We start from the raw sequence: 21,946 nt of genomic DNA, 5'->3' as shown, positions 1-21,946 counted from the left end.
TTTATGGATGGGCCCAACGTAATCACAAAGGTCCTTAAATGAAGAAGGAGACAGAAGAGTTAGGATCAGAGAGATGCACTGTAAGAAAGAATCCGCCAGCCATGACCGGCTTTGAAGATGGACGACGGCAATGAGCCATGCTATCTCTACATCCCAGCCCTCGGGTCTGTCCCTGGCACCCAGTCTGCTTTGGGAACTGCTGATGGCTTAGTCTGCATTTCCCCGTGTGTCTGGAATCAGCCCACGGTCCCCATTCTCTGAGGTCGGCTGGCTTAGTCTTTTTCCCAGTTTCCAGTTCTTTGGTTACTGCTGGTGTCCATGTTCCATTTCCTCAGTAACTGCTGGTTTCTGTTAATAGGCACAGGAGGTAAAGACCGTGCCTAAAAGGAATCTTAAAGCCCAGAGACTTAGGTACTCGTCTGGCTCCCAGAAACCCAAAGGCCTAGCCAAAAGGAATGGGATCCTTTATAACCAAGGAGTTGGGTGTGCCACCTTCAAGCATACCTGCTTATTTTATGTGTAAGAACTATAGTCCCAGAAGCTGCAGACAGCTAGAAACCTGGCAACATTTTACTAAAAATAACCTAGAATTACAATGGCTGTTTTGAGCAGCACTCCAACTAGACAAGCTCTTGCACTGAAGAAGCGCACTCACAGCACGGGCTCCCAAATGGGACACAGAGAAGGGAGCATCTATTTAATTGGCGTGAAGGAGCTTACAGAAGGCTTCAAGGTTCCAAAACGGCTTCGCTAAAGGACTCGTTACAGAAGGTTAGTGAAAAATTACAGACACAAGAGGTACCAAAAGCTAAAGGCTACGTGACGGACGTGACCCCCACGGCTCACCCACCCCGTCAGTTTTCGCCTGAGCGCTCTGGTCTCACCAATTCTCTAAACTGCCTTCTCACTCTGCAGAAACAACGCGACAGCTACCTTTTAAAATAAACCTCCCCAAGGTTAGAGACAAACCTCCTCAGGTAAACAATTTCTTAAATCCAGGAAGGATCCTCAAAAGTTTTTCTAAATGGATTACTCTTGAGCCCAGGGAGAGAAGGAAATAAAACTTCACACTGTCTCTCCTTTTCCAAACCCAGACAAATTGGTTAGTGAGTCTTTCTCTTCCAGGTGGAGCTGTTGCCTTTTTCTTGTCCCTTTTACATCCAGAGAACCTGCTTCGGCCCCCTGCCTGCCTAGGACCCGCGGGCTGTCTGATCTCCCTTTTGGCTTGTTATCTTTGGGACTCTCTCTGGATCCTGGAAGGTAGTAAACTTTGCACCTTCTTGGGTTTATGGGGTTGTTTCATACTGTCAGGAATATTTACTGTGTGCCCCAGCTGAAACCCGACAAGATATTTTAAAGGATTTAATAAGTCTGTGATCAGAAATTTGGCTAAATTGGAAGCTGGTATTGAAAGCCTGGTGATATTTTTGTATGCCTTTCACCTAAGTTACATGTAGCCAGAAGGAGGAAACAGGCTAATGTAGGTAGACGCGTGTATCAGTCCTTTGAAAGAATTTAGGCAGAAACTAAATCTTTGCAGGAGTTGAAAACAGCTGTCTTTTTTTTTTTTTTATAAATCTAGTCTTTACAGGACCAGAAATCTGTCTGCTGGTCTGGTGCATTCTGTGGTACACCAGTGATTTGCACATTTTTTGGCTTATCATATTCTTTGAGAATCTGTTAAGTGCTATGGGCTCTCTCCCAGAAAAGTATGCTATGTGCCTCCCATGTGTTAAATATAACTTAAGCCCTGGCTGGGGTGGCTCAGTTGGTTGGAGCATTGTCCCATAACCAAAGGATTGTGGGTTCAGTTCCTGATCGGGGCACATACCTAGGCTGTGGGTTGATCCCGGGTCCGTGTATAATCCCTGGCCCGGGTGTGTACAGGAGGCAACCAGCTGATGCTTCTCTCTCGAATCAATGTTTTTCTCTCTCCTTCCTCTCTCTAAAAGCAAAGGGAAAATGTTCTCAGGTGAGAATAAAAAAATTAAATATAATTTAATAGGTATTCCAAACTTCATCCATGAGCAAAGACCCCCTGGAAGGAGGTTTGCAGACTCTAGGCTAGGACCAGTATCATGCTGTTAAATGTGTAACAACCTCCTCTTCCCATTACGTCTGCTATAAATGTTGGTTAATAATTGTATTTATCCTAACAAGACAAAAGTAAAATAATGATGTGTGTTAATAATTTTCCTTGTTTCTCTAATGTCACTAGTGATTCCTTGCTAAATCAGATAACATTTTCAAAATATTGAAAAAATATTTCTCAATTTTTTGTTATTACCATGTAAAGGCAACAGTGACACCTACTTTTTTAAGATTTTATTTTTTGTTTGTTTGTTTAGAGAGAGGGAAATGGAGGTAGAAAGAGAGGGAGAGAAACATTGGTGTGTGAGAGAAACGCCCATGGGCTGCCTTCCGTCTGCGCCCCAACCAGGGACCAGGGATTGAACCGGCGACCTGTCACTTTGCAGGATGACGCCCAGTCCACTGAGCCACACAGCTCGGGACCACACCTTCCTTTAAGTTTAATCTGCATTATGAACATCTTTCCATCACTTTCTTATGCCCAGACAATCAACAAAACAGTAACTCGAGCTCTGATTTGTAGCGTTGGCTGATTTCGGTGGCACAAGCACTCCCACCAGAGCACGGATTTCAGAGAACCGGGAGGACGTTACCGCATGCGAAGCGGGGACCGTCGTGCGGGAACTCGCCCCTGTGTAGTATTTAGCTACAATAGACACAACTCACTTCAAGAACACAGATAATCATAAAACATAGCGGTTAGAAATTGAGAAGTTTTGTATATGTATTAGTTTTTTTAAATGTACAATTTATTTAATAAGCTAATATAATTTGATTTTTAATAATGGCTGCCTTTAACCACCTGATTACGAAATCCCTGACATTTTAACAATGGGTTCTCCAGGGCCAGGTGCGAGCTGGCTGCGGCCTGTGAGGAGCCTCTGCGCGGGGCCGCTGGGCCGCGTACCCATGCCACCCGCTGAGACTTGCTCAGCTGCCTGCGGCCTTGGAACCGGCTCCTGCGATTCTCAGGCCTACTCTCTTCTTCGTCTTCCCCAAAACTACCTAATTAACAGGGGGCAAGGTTGCAGGGCCACTTCTCTCTACCTGTGATATCGGGGTGCCTAAACTCTGTTTTTCCGTCTCTCCACCCACTTTCTGCTGGGCTCCACTCGTCACTTTATGGTCGAGATTCCCTGAGTTTCTGGTGAGTGTCGTTTGCTTGTTCTACGGGCCTGCTCTCTGGGGCCGGGCCGGGCTGGCGGCGCTGTAAGTAGGCCTAAATGTTACGTACTTGGAGGGAATAGTTCGAGAAAAAAAGAACACAGAAAACAAATTCAAATAAGGTGCAGGGCTTTGGGAATTTCTGTCCCAGGATTCACTTGCTTTCATGATAAGTCTTCCTCTCCAGCTCCTAGGTTATGTAAACCAAAACTAATATTAGACTGTAATAAAGAATTTTTTTAAAGCCTTTATTTAAGCAAAAGAGCTGCAGCCTGGGAGGCACAGATTCAGTTCTCAACCTAAATTGTGCTCCTAGAGACAAAGGGGAGGTCGCCCTTTACAGCAAAACGCCTGCCCAGGTTCCCAATTAGGTCCATTTTATATAAATGAGATATTTTGATTGGCCCAAGTTGCACAGTCTTGACTGGTTAGCATTATGTCTCCTCATTGGTCAGCATAGAACAGTTCTCATTGGACAGGGCAGGTCTTAGTCCGTTGATCAGAAGACAAAACGCGGAGCTCCCTTCGGAGAGCTGACTCTGCTGTGCCGTGCAGGACGCTCAGTCTGAGCTTCCTCTGGGGATACAGAGTATATGACAAACACCTATCAGCAAAAGGCTGCTAGGCTCTTATTATTTATAAACTTCAGGCCCGTGGTTGACCATGGTCTAAGCAGATAAATTCTTTCTTGGGTTCACATCAAATGCATCTTCCTGGGGCTCACAGTTATTTCTCAAAAATAGGAGGATAGTTGGAGGTAGAGATGTATGTGTGTGTGTGTGTGTGTGTGTAAATTCATATCAGCCTCATGTGGACACCCAGAGGAGAGTGTGGGCACTGGGACGCTGTTTGGTAGAGCTGGGACCAGGCTACCTTCACATTTATCTGGACTCCTGCTGATTTACTGTGTGACCAAGAGCAAGTTATTTTACATCTGGAAGCCTCAGTTTTCTCATTTGTAAAATGGATTATACTGCAGCCCTGTCAGTTTTAAAGTGTCTGTTGGTGTGATTTATTTTGAAGGTGTATGCATGCGGGGAAGAAACACCACAATACAATGTTTACAGAACGAATGTAGGGTCTAGTCATACTCGTCACAATATGGTAGTCACAATATGGTAAGCAAACTCCCAGTTCTGTTTCGGTTGTGATGGGAGGGAGCAGCCTGCCAGGAAAATAGAGGGAGGGCTGAGCGAGAGATGAAGCCTTTCTTGGCTCCGTCTCAATAATTGACCTCCTCCAATTATTTTTTTTACAACAGCTCTCCGGCTTCAATTACCCCCCCACGCCGACCCCCCAACTCCCTGGCAGCAGTACGGTTATTATGTTAACTTATTTTTCTCCAGTAAAGGGTGTGTGTCCTTCTCAGGAGAAGAAGCATTCTGGGGTCATCCTTGGATTACATTCTCCACCACCTCCCCGCCCCCGCCCCAGGCCTCCCTCTCCAGCCCCAAATCTCCTTTTTAGAAAATTCCCTTTGCTGTATTAAAAAAAGGTTTCACAGATCTTCCAACCTCACTCTCATTGGCTGCTATTTCTCATCCCACCTCCTGATCTTATTTTTTATGAGAGCTCTCTGAGGCCATCTATTGCTGGCACACTCCCAGCTGGCCCTCACTTCCGCCCTAGAGCCCCACCCGCACCTTCAGTAATGACCCCTGGGCCTCACCGCGGGGCGGGGGGCGGAGGCCCCAGGGTGAGACTGGAGTCCGGACTCCACCACTTACCCAACACACTCCCTCGACTGGTTATTTATTTAATCAGGTACTTAATTCATATGTTTATTGTGAAGATTAAATTGGTTAATGTGCATAAAAGGCTTAGCACAGTCCTGGCAGACAGTAGAGAATCAGTAGATGAGAGATGTTATTATTATATGTTTATACTATCATATATATTCTGTGCACAGTCCAAAGGCAGGATTTGCAAGCAATGCAAGTACTTCTATTCCAGCTACACAGCTGACGAAATTTACTGAAAGGTTAAGATTTTTGCTAAAGCCAATTACTTTGCATTGTGTAAAAATTCCTTTCCTATTTCCCTTCAACAATAATTTTGTAAATTTATATATGCATTTCTATAACATTTTATGATTGAACATATCCTTGGTTATCTCTAAACATTAAATGCCATGTTGAAAAAGACTCTGTCCCTGACTAAACTTTAGTGAGTCGCCTCTGAGCCCTCTTGACCAGGCCTGGACCTTGACCCCTTTCTTGCTGAGCCTGCATATTCCAGTTGTAGCAAGAATCCTGCTAAATCAGCTTCGACAAAATTCTTCCTCACCTCAGTATCGGATCCGCCTTGATGGCTAACCAAATTCTACATGCCCCACTCTTGATACCTGATTACTCTGGCCTGCCCTCAGCAATAATCTTATTAATCAGATTAGCAAGAAAGCCCCCCTTCCCTTAATGTCTCCTTTTAGTAATTTTTTATTTGCCGACCGTCCCCCTCAACTCTGCTCCTCAGCTGTAAATCCCCAGCTATCTTTGCCCTACATGGAGTTGACCTTGACCTTTCCTCTGTTGTGATAGTCTTGAGGCCTCTCTGGAGAGTCTTAAATAAAGTCTTCCTTACCGTTTGGCAAGTGTCTGCATAATTTTTTTTTTTTAATAATATATCCTACCTAACTGAAGAAAGTGGAGGTGGAATTGATTATTCTGAAAGCAGGCAAATGTATTTTAAAATGTAAAATTCAAGCAAGGATTGGGTTTCTAAAATAGTCAGTTGGATTGGGTTGAAATCACACAAATAATCTGCTTTGCAGAGGAGTTATTCTGCTTTAAAAAGTTATTCTGTTTTAAATTTAAGCGTCCTGCCCTGGCGGGTGTGGCTCAGGGGACTGAGCACTGGGCGGCCGACTGAAAAGTCGCTCCTTCCCTTCCAGTCAGAGCGCGTGCCTGGGTCGCGGCCGTGGTTCCTGGCTGCGGGCACGCGAGGGACAACCGATGGATGTTTCTCTCTCACATTGATGTGTCTCTCTCCCCCTCTTTCTCCCTCCTTTCCCCTCTCTCTCTAAAAATAAATAAATAAAATCTTTTTTTAAAAAAATTAAACACCCTGCCCCAGCCGGTGTGGCTGAGTTGGTGGAGTGTTGCCCTGCCAAGTGAGGACACAGGGGCACGTAAGAGAGACAATCAATCACTGTTTCTCTCTCATGTCAATTTCTCTCTCACTCTCTCAAATCAATAAACATACTTAAAAGATACATTCTGTGTATATATCTGGCTGGTTTATCACTTTGGAGAGCAGTATCATCTATGATCTTCTGTGCACATGTACTAAATTGGGTTTTCTCCTGTTGGTTTGGTCTTTGTGTCCATTTTGTTACAGTGCAGCCATAAGAATTCCAGCAGGGTAGAGGGGGGACCTCTCCGCCTCCCCATCACCTCCCTGCCTCAGGCATGTCTGTGTACGAAGACTGGGTAAGAGCCCTGGCTGGGTGGCTCAGTTGGCTGGAGCATTGCCCCATACACCATAAGAAGACTGAGTAAGAGGGTGGTGTTCAGGTCTTAGATCTTGTTTCTATTGTATTGGATGTACTACAATTTGTATAACCATTCAGCAGTTGATGTGGTATCTTCTTTGTTTCCAGTTTTTAGCAAATGTAGATAAAGGTAAGCAAAATAACACTCTCCTCCAGAGATAGCTGGGTCTTAATCCCCAGATGTTGTGAATATATTCATGGCAAAGAATTTTTGCAGGTGTGTTTAAATTAAGACGTTGTATATGTAAAAAGAGATTATTTTGATTATCTGGGTTGACTCAGTACAATCAAAGGGTCCTTATAAGGCGAAGAAGCAAGCAGGAGAGTCAGAGAAGATGTGGCAGCTGCAGCAGAGGGGAGAGACAGAGACAGGGAGCAGGTGGAGGGAGAGTGAGAGGCAGATTTGAAGATGCTTCACTGCGGCTTTGAAGAGGGAGGGAGGGGATGAATCAAGTTGTCCTCTTACATGGAGATAGGCAAGAAAATGGATTCTCACTCAGAGCCTGCAGAATGAACAGAGCCCTTTAGAAACCTGGAGTTTAGCCTAGTGGGAGTGATCTTGGACTTCTTATCGCAGAACTGTAATAAAACAATACAAGTTTGTATTGTTTTAAGCCACTAGGTTTGTGGTAATTTGCTATAGCAGTAATAGAAAGCTAATTCAGCTGTTATAAACATTCACTACAGGTCTTTGTGTAGATATATATTTTTATTTCTCTTGGTCAAATTCCAGGGAGTGAAAAGCCAGGCCCCAAGATATGTGTAAGTTTGACTTTATAAGAAACTGCCAAACTGTTCTCAAAAGTGGCTGAACCATTCTGCACTCCCACCAACAATGCATGAAAGTTCTAGTTCTACACTTTTGTCAGCATTTAATAAAAGGCAGTCTTTCTCTATTTTAATAGGACTAACGATGTCGATCATCTTTTCATGTGCTTATTTCCCAACCACATTTTTTTCTTCAGTGAAATGTCCAAATATTATGCTGATTTTTAAAACACTTTTACTGAGATAGTCACAGATCATACCATTTACCTTATTCAAAGTGTACATCTAAATGGTTGTTAGTATATTCACATATACTTGCAATTATTATCACAGTCAATATTAGAACACTTTTTTATCACTTCAAATAAAAATCCCATGCCTGCTCTCACTTCTTATTCCCCATCCCTACCACCCCCCCCAACCTTACTCTACTTTCTGTTGCTACGGATTACCCATCCTCGGCATTCAGGTCAATGGAATCACATAGTATGTGATCTTTCGTGACCGGCTACTTTCACTTAACATGTTTTCAAGTTTTCTCCATGTTGAAGCATGTATTTGTACTTGGTTCCTTTTTGTGGCTCAACAATGTTCCACTGCATGGATGTACAATATTTTGTTTATCCATAAATTAATGAGTATTTTTGTGTTATTATTAATAAAGCTGCTATAGGTATCTGTGCAGTTTATGTGGACACATGTTTGCATTTCTTCAATCTATACGCACAGAGTAGAATTGCTGGGTCACTGGGTAACTCTGTTTAATCATGGGAGCAAATTGTCAGTCTCTTTTCCAAGGCGGCTAAACCATCGTACTTTCCCACCGGCAATGTCTGAGGGTTGTTCTATCACTGCATCCTTGCCCACGCTTGTTATTTATCATTCTGGCCATCCAGTGAGTGTTAAAGGCTCTCTCGTTGTGGTTTTGATTTGTATTTCCCTAATGACTAAGCGTGTCAAGCATTTTTTTAATGTGTTTATTGATCACTTGTTTATCTTTTTGGAGAGCCACGTGTTCAGATATGTTGCCCATATTTTTAATTGACTTCTTTGTCTTTTTTATTATCGAGTTGTTAAGTATTATTTGAACTCTAGATATAATTCTCATATCAGATGATTTGCAAACATTTTTTCTCATTGTGTTGTATTTATACTTTCTTGATAACTTTGAAGCACAAAAGTTTTAATTTTGATGAAGTTCAATTTATTTATTTATTCTTTTTGTTATTATACTTTGGGTTCTACCTAATAACCCATTGCCAAATCCAAGATCATGAAGATTTATTCCTATGTTGTCTTCTAAGAGTTTCATAGTTTCAGCTCTTACATTTAGATCTTTGATCCATTTTGAGTTAATTTTAGTATATGATGTGAGGTAGATGTCCAGCTTCATTCTTTTGCATGTGGCTACCTAGTTTTTCCAGCTCCATTTCTTGATGCGAATATTCTTGACATGCCTTTTGAAAATTAGTTGACTCTAGATGTATGGGTTTATTTGTGGACTCTTAATTTTATTCCATTTATCTATATTTCTGTCTTGTGCCAATACCACGCTGACTTGACTACCATTTTTTTGTTGAAAGTTTTGAAATGTGAGACTCCCTACTTTGTTCTTTTTCAAGATTATTTGACTATTCTGAGGCTTTTGCAATTTCAGATGAATTTTAGAATCAGTGTCCACTTCTACAAAGAAGATAACTGGGGATCTGAGAAGGAGTGCATTGAATCTGCAGATCAGTTTAGGAAGTATTGTCATCTTAGTAATGTTAAATTGTCTGATCCTCAAACATGAGATGTTTTTCCATTTACTTAGATTCTGTTTAATTTCAACAACGGTTTGTAGTTTTCAGAGTATAAGTCTTACATTTCTTTTGTTGAGTTTATTTTTAAGTATTTTGTTTTTATGCTATTGTAAATGGTTTTGTTTTCTTAATTTTATTTTTATATTGTTCATTACGTGTATAAAATACAACTGATTTTTTAAAATTGATATTGCATTCTGTAACTTTGCTGAACTTGTTTATTATAATAGTTTTTTAGTGGATTCTTTAGTATTTTTTATATGTAAGATCATGTCACCTATAAATTGAGATAGTTTTGCTTCTTCCTTTCCAATCTGAATGCCTTTTGTTGAGTGTTTTTGTCATGAAATAATGTTGGATTTTGTCGAATGCTTTTTCTGTATCTATTGAGATGATCATGTGATATTTATTTTCTATACTATTGATAATGTAATGATATATTACATTAATCAGTTTTTGGAATGTAGAACCAGCCCTGCATTCCTCAGATAAATTCCACTCGGCCGTTACGTACGTGGCTATCCAGTTGTCCCAGCTTCATTTGTTGAAATGGAGCTGGAACAACTCCATTCTGTTTCTATGTTGCAGGATTTGATTTGCTAGCAAAAGTTGAGGATTTTTGTGTTCATATTCATAAAAGATTTTGGTATATAGTTTTCTTTCCTTCTGATGTTTGTCTTATTTTAGTGTCAGGGTAACATTGGCCTCATAAAATTAATTGAGGAGTGTTCCCTCCTCTTTTACTTTTTGGAAGATTTGGGAAGATTGGTATTAATTCTTCTAAAATGCTTGGTAGAATTCAGCCATAAAACATCTCTGGCTGGTATGGTTCAGTGGATTGAGTGTTGGCCTGTGAACCAATGGGTCGTAGGTTTGATTCCCAGTCAGGGCACATGCCTGGGTTGCAGGCCAGGTCCCCAGTAGGGGGTGTATGAGAGGCACCCACACATTGTTTTTCTCCCTCTCTTTCTCCCTCCCTTCCCCTTTCTCTAAAAACAAATAAATAAAAACTTTAAGAAAAAAGACTATCGGAGCTGGTTTTTATTTGTAGATTTTTTTAAAATTACAAATTCAATCTCTTGTTACAGGTTATTCAGATTGTCTATTCTTTAGTCAGTTTTAGTAGTTTATGTTTTTTTGGTAATTTGTCCACCCACCTATCTATTTTCTTACTGTATAATTGTGATGATATTCTTTTATAGTCTTTTTTATTTCTGGAAAATTATTTCTGGTAGTAATGTACCTTTGATTTTTGGTTCTAAAATTCTGAGTCTTCTCTTTTTTTCTCGGTCAGTCTAGCGAAAATTTTGTCAATTGTGTTGATTGTTTTAAAAAGCAGCAGCTTTTGGGTTCATTGATTTTTCTGCATTGTTTTTCTGTTCTCTGTTTTTATTAAATTAATAAATTGTGCTCTAATCTTTATTATTTCATCCTTTTGCTTGCTTTAGGTTTAGTTTTTTTCTTCTTTTCCCGTGTCTTAAGATGGAAGTTCAGATTATTGATTTGATCTGAGATTCTTGTTCTTTTTTTTTGTTTGTTTCAGTGTCTCAAAAATGGACTTTTTATTATGTTTTGGCATCTAGGCTTAAGCCGTTTAAGGCTGCTTCCTCAAGATGGGAGCTCACTGGTCCTGCACAAAATCTAAAGAAAGTCTTGATAAGCAAGTTTCTCTTTGGTAAGTTGGCTATTTGCTCAAGTGAACAGACTCTAATCTTCAATAAATTTTTCTGTAGGAATTTTCTAAAATAATTGGTGGAATTATTTTTTGTTTTTCAGTTTTATTTTTCTCTGGAACAAAGAACTGTGTCATGTTGACATAGGTGGTCCATAGCCTTGTCTAAGTCATGTGGACACAGACGGTTTCAGTTCTCACCCCCCTAAACCAAGTCCTTCTAAGATGTTTCCTGCCTGAGTCACTGGTAACACCCACACCCTCCTACTCCCCCAGGGGGAAGCACTTGGTGTTATTTTTTACTTCCCCATTCTCTAATGCGGTCTCTCGCCCTCCACTCCCATACTTTGCAATTGCTTCCCAAATGCTCTTTCAGCATCTGTCTCCTCTCTTTATTTCACATAAAGTTTTATTTCTGAAATAAATAGTCACTTTTCCCCAAAATGACTTCCAATAGTTCCAAAATGTTTACATGGTAGAGGATGGTGGGGGTGGGGTGGAGGGGGAGTATATTATATTTACAGTTGTGAGTACACAACACACAGTTTGTTGTATTATTATTTATTAATCATTATGTTATTTTCCATATAAACAACTATAAACCTACTTTTGCCCCACCCTGTACATTAAACTATCATGTGCACAACTTAAATGTATACAATTTTAATTTGTCAACTATGCCTCAATTAGCCTCTTGGGAAAAAGTTTTCCAGTGCTAAAAAATAAAACTTGAACTTAATAGTACTAACCATGATCCTCCCTGAGCTGGTCCAACTTCTTAATTCACTTCACATTACATATATTTTATTCAATTTATTTAAACGAAAAATAAAAAGACAAAAACAGTTTACCCATTTATCCCCATTATTTAATATAGGCATTCACAGCTAAAAATTTTCATCTGAACACCACTTTAGCTGCATCTCAGAAGTTTGGTATGTTGTTTCTTTATTTCTATTCATCTCTAATTATTTTCTAAAATTCCTTTGGATGTCTTCTTTGATCTTTTGGTTATTTATGAATATGGTGTTTAATTTCCACATATTGTGTTTCCCAATTTTTTTCTGCTGTTGGTTTCTAATTTCATTCCACTGCAGTTGGAGAACATGCTTTGCATCATTTATAACCTTGTGATTTTATTGAGGTGTTTTTTTGACCTGCCATACTATCTATCTTGGACACTGTTCCATGTGCGCTTGAGAAGAATGTATGTTCTGTTGTTGAGTGCAATGTACTGTGGGCACATGTTATCTACACTTCTTCTTGATCTTCTGTCTCACTTTGTGTTCATTATTGAAAGTGGGGTATTGACTATTGTTGTTTAATTGTCTTGTTTTCATTTCTGACAGTTTCTGCTTCATGTATGTTGGTTCTCTGTAATTAGTTGTATATATGTTTATAATTGCATTATTTTCCTGATTAATTGGCACTTTTATTATTAGAAAATGTAACTCTCTGTCTTTAGTAGCATTTTTTTTGTTTTAAAGTATATTATGTCTGATAGTTGTATAGCCATATCAGCTTTCTTAAGGTTGCTCTTTGCATGATATATTTTTTCATTATTTTACTTTCAATTTATTTGTGCCTTTAACTATCCATTCAAAAACTCTAATTTTAATCTAATTTAAAAAATATTTTAGATGTTGGGCTGTTTGTTTTCTGAACATTGAGTTGTGAGAATTTTGAATACATTTTGAATACAAATCCTTCATCAGACTTGTTTTGCAAATATTTTTCCTAGTCTGTCTTGTCTTTTTGGACCCTGTTACAAATACCCTTTGGGGGGCCCTGGATGTGCCCTGTTATACACTCAAGTATTAATTGCCTGAAAAAATAACTCTGCTCACATAAGAAAGTAATTGACAGAACATCACTAACAACTGCCAAATGTTTGTTAAGCATTTGCTATGTGCCAGGTCCTTGCTATATTCTTTCTCCCTGTGGTTTTCTGCCCCAGTCAGCTAACCTGAAACCTCAAGCTCTTCATTAGCAAACATGTTTTATGGCAGGCAGCAAGTCTTTTTTCTTTTACTTTTTTTCTGTAACTGAGCATTATTTCTATTTCAAGCTTCCACTTGGCTGCAGTGACAATTGTCTTATCAATGGGGTTTACCCCCTTCCTCAGGGCTGTGTCCAGACTCAAAAATTTCTGAAGAGCCACGATGAGAATTGGAAGGCACCAGGTCTTTGTATCACTGGTCCCACAGTGATTCTAAGATGCTCCTTGTCCACTCTGGTGAGGGCTTTCAGTCTGGCACCTCCAATCATGGTGGCTGCCTGGCTTGAGTGTGGAGGCATTTGTGGCTTCCCTGCCCTGTGATGTGGCATAAGTCTCTGTGAGGTAGACTTGCTGCCTGCCACAAAACATGTTTGCTAATGAACAGCTTGAGGTTTCAGGTTAGCTGGCTGGTGCAGAAAACCACAGGGAGAAAGAATACAGCAAGGACCTGGCATATAGCAAATGCTTAACAAACATTTGGCAGTTGTTAGTGATGTTCTGTCAAATACTTTCTTATGTGAGCAGAGTTATTTTTTCAGGCAACTAATACTTGAGTGTGTAACAGGGCACATCCAGGGCCCCCCCAAAGGGTATTTGTAACAGGGTCCAAAAAAATGGGGTGTCCAAGAAAAATATATTCTCCCCACCCCAGGGCAGGCTGCCATGGGGGATGGGAGCCTTGAGCAGGGCCAAAGAGAGTCATTTTGCATGTCAATAACAGGATAGCTTCATTCCTCATATGCAAAGAGGGTTATTTTGCATATCACCAAAGCTAATCAGGAAGGTTTAAAAGACTTAATACAGAATGTAACTGGGAGAGGAAAAAGGAGAGACAGGGGCCTGCAGGAGAGACAAAGAAACACAGACTCTGGGGAACAGTGTGAAGACCATGTGGGAAGAAAGAAGGGAGAAAGGACTCTTGCTAGCGGGCCATGAGAAGGTGCCACATGGTTATGGATTAAGAGCTGGAGACCGTGGCGATGCAGCGGATGGTGCTGAAACCACGAGAGGCCTGCCCAGCCGAGCCCCAGACTTCTGTTCTTTTTCTTCTGAAGGACGGTATCCCTGACAGGCCTGACGGGCCTAACTGGGCAAAAGGGGGAAAGGCAGGACTGTGCATGTGCTGGTGAGTGTTTTAAAGGGATTTTGAGGTTTAAGGGCGACATTTAGCCATTACTCAAACCTGTATAACTTTTGAATAAATAGTTCCTTTCCTTTTCACCAAACTGCCATTCAGAGCCATAATTCCAAGGGCGGCAGGCAAAGGACCTACAACCGAGGGACCCCAGGGAAGGAGGGTGTCATTGTTTTGGTAATAGCATCTGGGCACCACCCCCCACCCCGGGTCCATTTGTTCAGTAACAAGTGCCTACTATGTGCAAAGCACTGGGAATTAATGTCCCTGGCCTTAAATCATATTAAAGGATGTTTAGGAAACAAACAATAAACAGGTTAAAGAAAGAAAACCTAGACAGTTTCAGACATAACAACAGCTATATTTAGTGTAACATCTTGTCTTTTTTTATTATTATATTTTATTGATTATGCTATTACAGTTGTCCTGATTTTTCCCCCTTTACCCTCCCCTACCTAGTGCCCCCTACTCCCTCAGGCAATCCCCCCACCATTGTTCATGTCCATGGGTGATGCATGTAAGTTCTTTGGCTGCTCCATTTCCTATATTGTACTGTACATGCCCATGGCTACTCTGTAACTACTTATTTGTACTTCTTGTTCCCCTCACCTCTTCACCCATTCTTCACTTCCCCCTCCCATCTGGCATCCATCTGGTAACTAACTTCTTTTCTCTTGCTACTTTTAAGTCTCTCTTTATCTTTAATCTTTGACCTTTTAATTATGTGTCTTGAAGTGGGCCTCTTTGCATCCATCGTAATTTGGACTCTGCTTCCTGCACTTGCATGTCTATTTCCTTTACCAAATTGGGGAAGTTTTCTTTCACTATTTTTTCAAATAGATTTTCAATTTCTTGCTCTTTTCTTCTTCTGGCACCCGTATGATGTGAATGTTGGACCTCTTGAAGTTGTCCCAAAGGTTGTATACACTATCCTCATTTTTTTTGTATTCTTTTTTCTTCTTGTTGTTCTGCATGATTGTTTTTTGCTTCCTTATGTTCCAAATCATTGATTTGATTCTTGGTTTCATCCACTCTACTGTTGTTTCCAGTAAATTATTCTTTATTTCAATTAGTGTATCTTTGTTTCTGATTGGATCTTTTGTATGCTGTTAAGGTCCTCACTAAGTTCCTTGAGCATCCTTATACCCAGTGCTTTGACCCTTGCATCTGATGGATTGTTTATCTCCATTTCATTTAGCTTTTTCTCAAGTTTTGATCTGTTCTTTCATTTGGCCCATATTTTTTTGTTTCCTTTTTTTGGCAGCCTCCCTGTGTTTGTTTCTATGTATTAGGTAGAGCTATTTTGACTGTGGGTCTTGGTAGTTTGGCCTAATGTAGTAGGTATCCTGTAGGGTCCAGTAGCACAGCCTCCCCTATGACCCAAGCTGGGTACTCAAGGTGTGACCTTCATGTGGGCTGAGTACACCCTCCTCTTGTAGTTGAGCCTTGGTTGCTGTTGGCAGGTCAATGAGAGGGATTTGCCCAGGCCAGTCAGCTGCAAGGACTGGCTGTGACCACTGACCACCAACCTCCGCCCTCTGGAGGATTAGCTGTGCAGGGGCAGGGTGATAGTGCTCCAGCGTGGTCTATAGTTGTCCACTGGGTGTGCTGGTCCTGGGGTTTCCTGGGTGGTGCAGGCCAAGGTCAGCCCCTACCTTTGTTCTGCCTGGGACCACCCTACCTGAGCTAGCTGTAAAGTAATCTAAGATGGCTGCTACTTGAGCTAGGCTTGGAGATTCCCAGGTGAAGCCAAGCTGTGAATCTAACCTGACTGCTGCTAGGGCTCACTGAAGCCAGCTGTTGCTTTTTGGATAGGATTTAGGAGCCAAGACCAGCCATTCTTATGGAAAAGAAGTTTGGGCGGGCCTGTAAATTGGGTGGGGCAGAGCCTCTAGAGATCTCCAAGGCAGGTCAAACAGTGTTAGCCAGGTTGATGGAGTCTCAAGTATGGCACCAGCTAGCTGGCTCTTTGCGGAGAAGGTTTAGCCTTGGTGCCAGACACTTCCGTTTCTCCCTGTATACAACTGGTGCCTTTCAAGCTGCTACCCCCATGCTGGGGCTCAGAGAGAATGAGTCTGAGTAGGTGAGTTTGTGTGTGAGTTCTTTAAGAGGAACTGCTTGGGGCTCCAGAAGTCTCTTCCACCAACTCAATCCCCGCTTGTTTTGCAGCCAAAAGTTGTGGGGACTTAACTTCCTGGCACTGGAATCCTGGGCTTAGGGCCTGGTGTGGGTCTGGGACTCCTCGCCCCTGAGATATCTCTTCTGAATTTTTATCCACATGGGTGTGGGACCAGTCCATTCCACATCTGCACCCCTCCTACCAGTCGGTATGGATGTGGTTTCTTTAATTCCGTAGTTGTCAGACATCCGTTCAACTTGATTTCGTTGTCAGACTTCCATTCAACTCAGTTTCTGACATTCCTGAGTGATGGTTGTTCTATATTTTCATTGTAATTTTGATATGGTTGTGTGAAGAGGCAGGGCATGTCTGCCTACACTGCCATCTTGACTGGAAGTCTGTCTTTTCATTTCCTTATTTTTTTATTGTTTGAGGTCACACTGGTTATTAAAATTATATAGGTTTCAGGTGTACGGTTCTATAATATATTATATGTATACTGGATTTTGTGTTCACCAACCCAAGCCAAGTTCCTTCCATCATTATTTATCCCCCCTTTACTCTCCTAACTCTCCCCACTCATCTTCCCCTCTGGTAATCATCTTATTGTTGCCTGTCTATGAGGTTTTCTTTTTTGCTTAATCCCTTCACCTTTTTCACCCAGTCCCCCTCCCATCTCACAACTATGAGTGTGTCCTCTGTATCTATGAGTCGGTTTCTATCTTTGTTTATTTATTTTGTTCATTAGATTCCACGTGTACGTGAAATCATATGGTATTTGTCTTTCTCTGATTGGCTTGTTTCACTTAGCGTAATACTCTCCAGGTCTATCCATGCTGTCACAAAAGGTAAGATTTCGTTCTTTTTTACAGATAAGTAAGTATTCCATTGTGTAAATGTACCACAGCTTTTTTTTTAATCCACTTACCTACCAATGAGCACTTGAGCTCCTTCCAAATATTGGCTATTGTAAATAATGCTTCAAAGAACATGTGGCTGCATATGTAATTTTGAATCAGTGTTTCAAAGTTCTTGATATCCAGAAATGAAATCAATTTATCTTTAATTTTTTGAGATAACTTCATACTGCTTTCCATACTGCTTCATTTGGCTGCACCAGTCTGCATTCCCGCCAACAGTGCACAAGGATTTCCTTTTCTCCACATTCTCACCAGCACTTGTTTGTTCATTTATTGATGATAGCCATTCTGACAGGTGTGAGGTGATATCTCATTGTGGTTTTCACTTACACTTCTCTAATTATTATTGACATTGAGGATCTTTTCATATGTCTGTTGGCCATCTGTATGTCCTCTTTGGAGAAGTGTCTATTCAGGTCCTTAGCCCATTTTTTAATTGGATTATTTGTTTGTTTTTTGGTGTTGAGTTATGTAAGTTTTCTATGTTTTGGATATAAACCCCTTATCAGATATATCATTGGAGAATATGTTCTCCCATTCAATGGCTTATCTTTTCATATTGTTGATGGTTTCCTTTGCTATGCAAAAATTTTTTAGTTTGATTTGCTTATTTTTTCTTTAATTTCCATTGACCAAGAAGATATATCAGAAAGAATACTGGTAAAAGAAATGTCTGAGATTTTACTGCCTGTTGTTATTCTCCCTAAGGATTTTATGGTTTTGAGTCTAACATTTAATCCATTTTGAGTTTATTCTTGTATATATATATATATAAGAAGGTGGCTAGTTTCATTTTTTGCATATATCTGTCCAATTTTCCCAACACCATTTATTTAATCTTTACTCCATTGCATGTTCTGCCTTCCTTTGTCCAATACTAATTGACTATATTGGCATGGGTTTATTTCTTCGCTCTCTATTCTGTTCCATTGATTTATATTTTTTGATTTTATGTTATTGCCATGCTGTTTGATTACTATGGACTTGTAATATAGTTCGGTATCAGGTAGCATGATTCCTCCAACTTTGTCCTTTTTTCTCAAGATTGTTGTAGCTATTTAGGGTCTTTTGTGGTTCCATATAAATTTTTGGAATATTTGTTCTATTTATGTGAAATATGCCGTTGGTATTTTGATTGGAGTTGCTTTGAATCTATAGCTTTCTTTGAGAAGTATGGACATTTTAATTATGTTAATTCTTCCTCTCCATGAACAGCATATATGCTTTCACTTATCTGTATCTTTTGTAATTTCTTTCTGCAGTATCTGATAATTTTCCAAGTACAGGTCTTTTACATCCTTGATTAAATTTATTTCTAGGGTTTTTAATGCAATTGTAAATGGGATTGTTTTGTTAGTTTCCCTTTCTAATAGCTCATTTTTGGTATATAGAAATGCAAATTATTTCTGGATATTTATTTTGTATCCTGCCATGTTGCTGAATTTGTTTATCAGTTCTAGTAGTTTCTTGGTGGAATCTTTAGAGTTCTCTACATACAGTATCATGTCATCTCCAAATAATGGCAATTTTTCTTCTTTTCCAGTTTGAATGCTTTTTATTTCTTCTTGTCTGATTGCTGTGGCTAGGACTTCTAGTACTATGTTGAATAAGTGTGGTGAAAGCAGACATCCCTGTCTTGTTTCTGATTTTAAGGGAAATACTTCTAGTTTTTGCCTGTTGAGTATGATGTTGGCTGTGGGTTTGTCATATATGACCTTTATTGTGTTGAGGTATGTTCCTTCTGTTCTCACTTTGCTGAGAGTTTTTATCACAGATGGGTGCTGGGTTTTATATAGTGCTTTTTTCTGCGTATATTGATATGATAATGTGATTTTTATCCTTCATTTTGTTTATGTGATATATAATATTTATTGATTTGTAGATATCATACCAACCCTGCATCTCAGAAATAAATCCCATTTGACCATGGTGCACGATCTTCTTAATGTATTGCTGGATCCAGTTTGCTAATATTTTTTTAGGATTTTAGCGTCTATGTTTAGCATCTATTGACCGGGGATATTGGCCTATAATCTTCTTCCTTTGTAGTGTCTTTATCTGGCTTTGGAATTATGATAATGCTGGCCTCCTAAAATAAGCTTGGGAGTCTTCCCCGTTCTTGAATATTCTGGTGTAATTTGAGAATAATCAGTGTTAGTTCTTCTTTGAATGTTTGGTAAAATTCTCCTGTGAAGCCATCTGGTCCAGGACTTTTGTTTCTTGGGAGTTTTTTTATTACTACTTCAATTTCACTAGGTGTAGTCAGTCTATTCACATTCTCTGATTCTTCCTGATTCAGTTTTGGAAGATTGCATGTTTCTAGAAAGGTATCCATTTTGTCCAGATTGCCCAAGTTATTGGCATATAGTTGTTTGTAATATTTTCTTAAAATCCTTTGTATTTCTTTGGTGTAAGTTGTTATTTCTCCTCTTTCATTTCTGATTTTTATTTATCTGGGTCCTCTCTCTTTTTCTCTTGATGACTCCAGTTAAAGGTTTGTCGGTCTTGTTTGTCTTTTCAAAGAATGAACTCTTGGATTCATTGATCTTTTGTAATGTTTTAGACAATATTTTGTTTATTTCTGCTCTGATATTATTTCTTTTCTTTTTTTAAAGAAATATTTGAGTTTACTTAAACTGTTAAATAGAATATGGAACTGAATTTGTAGCTAGTATCAGAATGGACTGAACTGTTTGCTATTTAATGAGAACAACTTCTACACAGAATCCCAGGAGACCTATAGAATAGGGGCCAAAGCCCTAATATTAAGCAAATAAAACTCATCTTTCAAACAGGTTATACAAAAATTTATTGATACTCCATTACCTTTTTTTTTTTTTGATGTTTAGAAAGTGTAGATTTAACCAAAGGTAGCCAAATCCTTTCCCTGTACAGTGCCGATTATAATTATGCAAACGAAACTGTCAGTCTGTTATCCAAAATTCCAACGTTGAGTTCTCAAAACGTAAGTCAGTGACTAAATTGAATATGATTAAGGTTAAAAATAAAAAAGCTACTGGCACATTACAGATAAAGGAAAGCAACAAACACATCAAATTAATTTAACAACGGTAGGTTTAACCTAAAACTTATCAAGAAGCCTAGCATCATTTCATTTTATTTTTTAGTGGAAAATTAAGGATTTTTTGGCAATGTTGCTTTTCCTCGAAGTAAACAATTATAAAGTGAAGTTGATGGAGGCAGGGGGTACCTAAGAGCAACCACCAGTGAAGCATATAAAATTGGTTTTAGGGCACTATCTGAAAAATTCGTGATTGCTCATAGCAGATTTGTCCCTGCATTGCCTCTGTGAACTAAGAGGGCATTAAAATGTCCCAGACACGGAAAGACTCTTCAATGGAAGCTGCTGCCCTAAACTCAGGCTTTGCCAGAAGTGAATCATGCTATTCACAGTTATTTCAACAAAGACGTCGTCTCAGGATGCTAGCAGTATAGCAAACTTAACTTCCCCTATCCTGGTGATAAGCAATGAAACAAAACTAGAAAAATTAATTGAAGAAAAGGACAGTGTTAGACATAGCAAGAGATCTTACCTTTACTTGGAAAACCTTTTGTTGTCCTTTTTCTGAATCCATGTAATACAAGTTTTCCAAATGAATGTGAAAAGAGGACTTAAAATGAATAATACGCTGAAGTATTTCTAAATCTTAAGGTAAAGATAACAACACTGAAAAGATATTCTTTGGGGGTCAAATCTCATAGTTGTCAAACATGCTAATGAATTTCACTCCTCTTTCCCACCTACTTTAAAACAACCTTTACTGGGCTACCAAACTGCTCTAGAAGTTGCCAAAACAGGCTCTCAGTTGGCCCTGGCCAGAGAAGAGGAGGTGCAAGTGTCCCTTCAGCTGGCAGCAGTAGCGGTAGCACAGGTATTGGCGGCTGTTCATTACCAAGAGAGCACAGTGAACATATGCCTAATGTTGATAGATGCAGACAGTAGTTCAAGAAGAATTTTCCAAATGAGTTTGCAAAACTTACCATAGAAAATTCACTCAAACAAGAAGCTGGAATTAATGAAGGCCAAGGAATAGCAGGGGAAGAGGAAGAGAAGAAAAAATAAAACAGGGGGAAAGGTTCAAATAAAACAAAAAAAGCAGACTGTACCTCAAAAGGTTACGATAACCACAATTCCCAGGGCAAAGAGGAAATATGAAACAAGAGTGTGTGGTCTTGCAACGTGTGAAATTGATCTTAAGGAAGCACAAAGATTTTTTGCTCCAAAATTCTCCTGTGGTGCCGCAGTGACAAGGGAGGGTGAGAGCGTCATTCTGGGAGACTTGACAGAAGACATCGCTGATGTCACTCAGGAGGAGTGGGCTACAGTGGACGATGATAACATCAAAGATCTTGGAGCAGTGAAGTGATTTTGAAAATTTGTCTGTATTTAATGGTCTGAGCTGAGAGTTGATATAGCCAAAGAGAGAGAGGCCTTTTGAAAAATATATATATATCTATCCTATAGTAAAACTGTAGGCTACCCTTGCCCTTGCCAATTTCACTGTTCAGTACAAGGCTGCTTCTTGTTGTTTTTTTAATTGGTAATAAACAAGGGAGACAGTCATGCTTATGCATGAAATAGAATTTAGTCAAGGAAAAAGTTTTAGCCACTTGGTACTGACTCTTCTCTTTTTCTCTTTTAAACTTTTTATTTTTTGGAAAAACACCATAGACCCTTTGTGGAAAGTTTATCTGTCATTTTTTAAGTGGTCATGATTTCATCAAATCATGATTTAACACTGAGTAATGTGTTTTATTATTATTT

General features: G+C 39.7%; 1 pseudogene; it reads left to right on the top strand.

Moving 5' to 3' along the window:
* The first annotated feature begins 6,662 nt into the window (after positions 1-6,662).
* On the top strand, positions 6,663-21,548 carry LOC129074923 (density-regulated protein-like; annotated as a pseudogene).
* The last annotated feature ends 398 nt before the right edge of the window (positions 21,549-21,946 follow it).

The sequence above is a fragment of the Pteronotus mesoamericanus genome, unplaced genomic scaffold, assembly GCF_021234165.1.
Source record: "Pteronotus mesoamericanus isolate MK-2021 breed Mesoamerican mustached bat unplaced genomic scaffold, CSHL_Meso_final contig_502, whole genome shotgun sequence".
NCBI classification, from domain to species: Eukaryota; Metazoa; Chordata; class Mammalia; order Chiroptera; family Mormoopidae; genus Pteronotus; species Pteronotus mesoamericanus.
The sequence above is the reverse complement of the archived record's forward strand: the minus strand, read 5'-3'. Positions and strand labels throughout refer to the sequence as shown.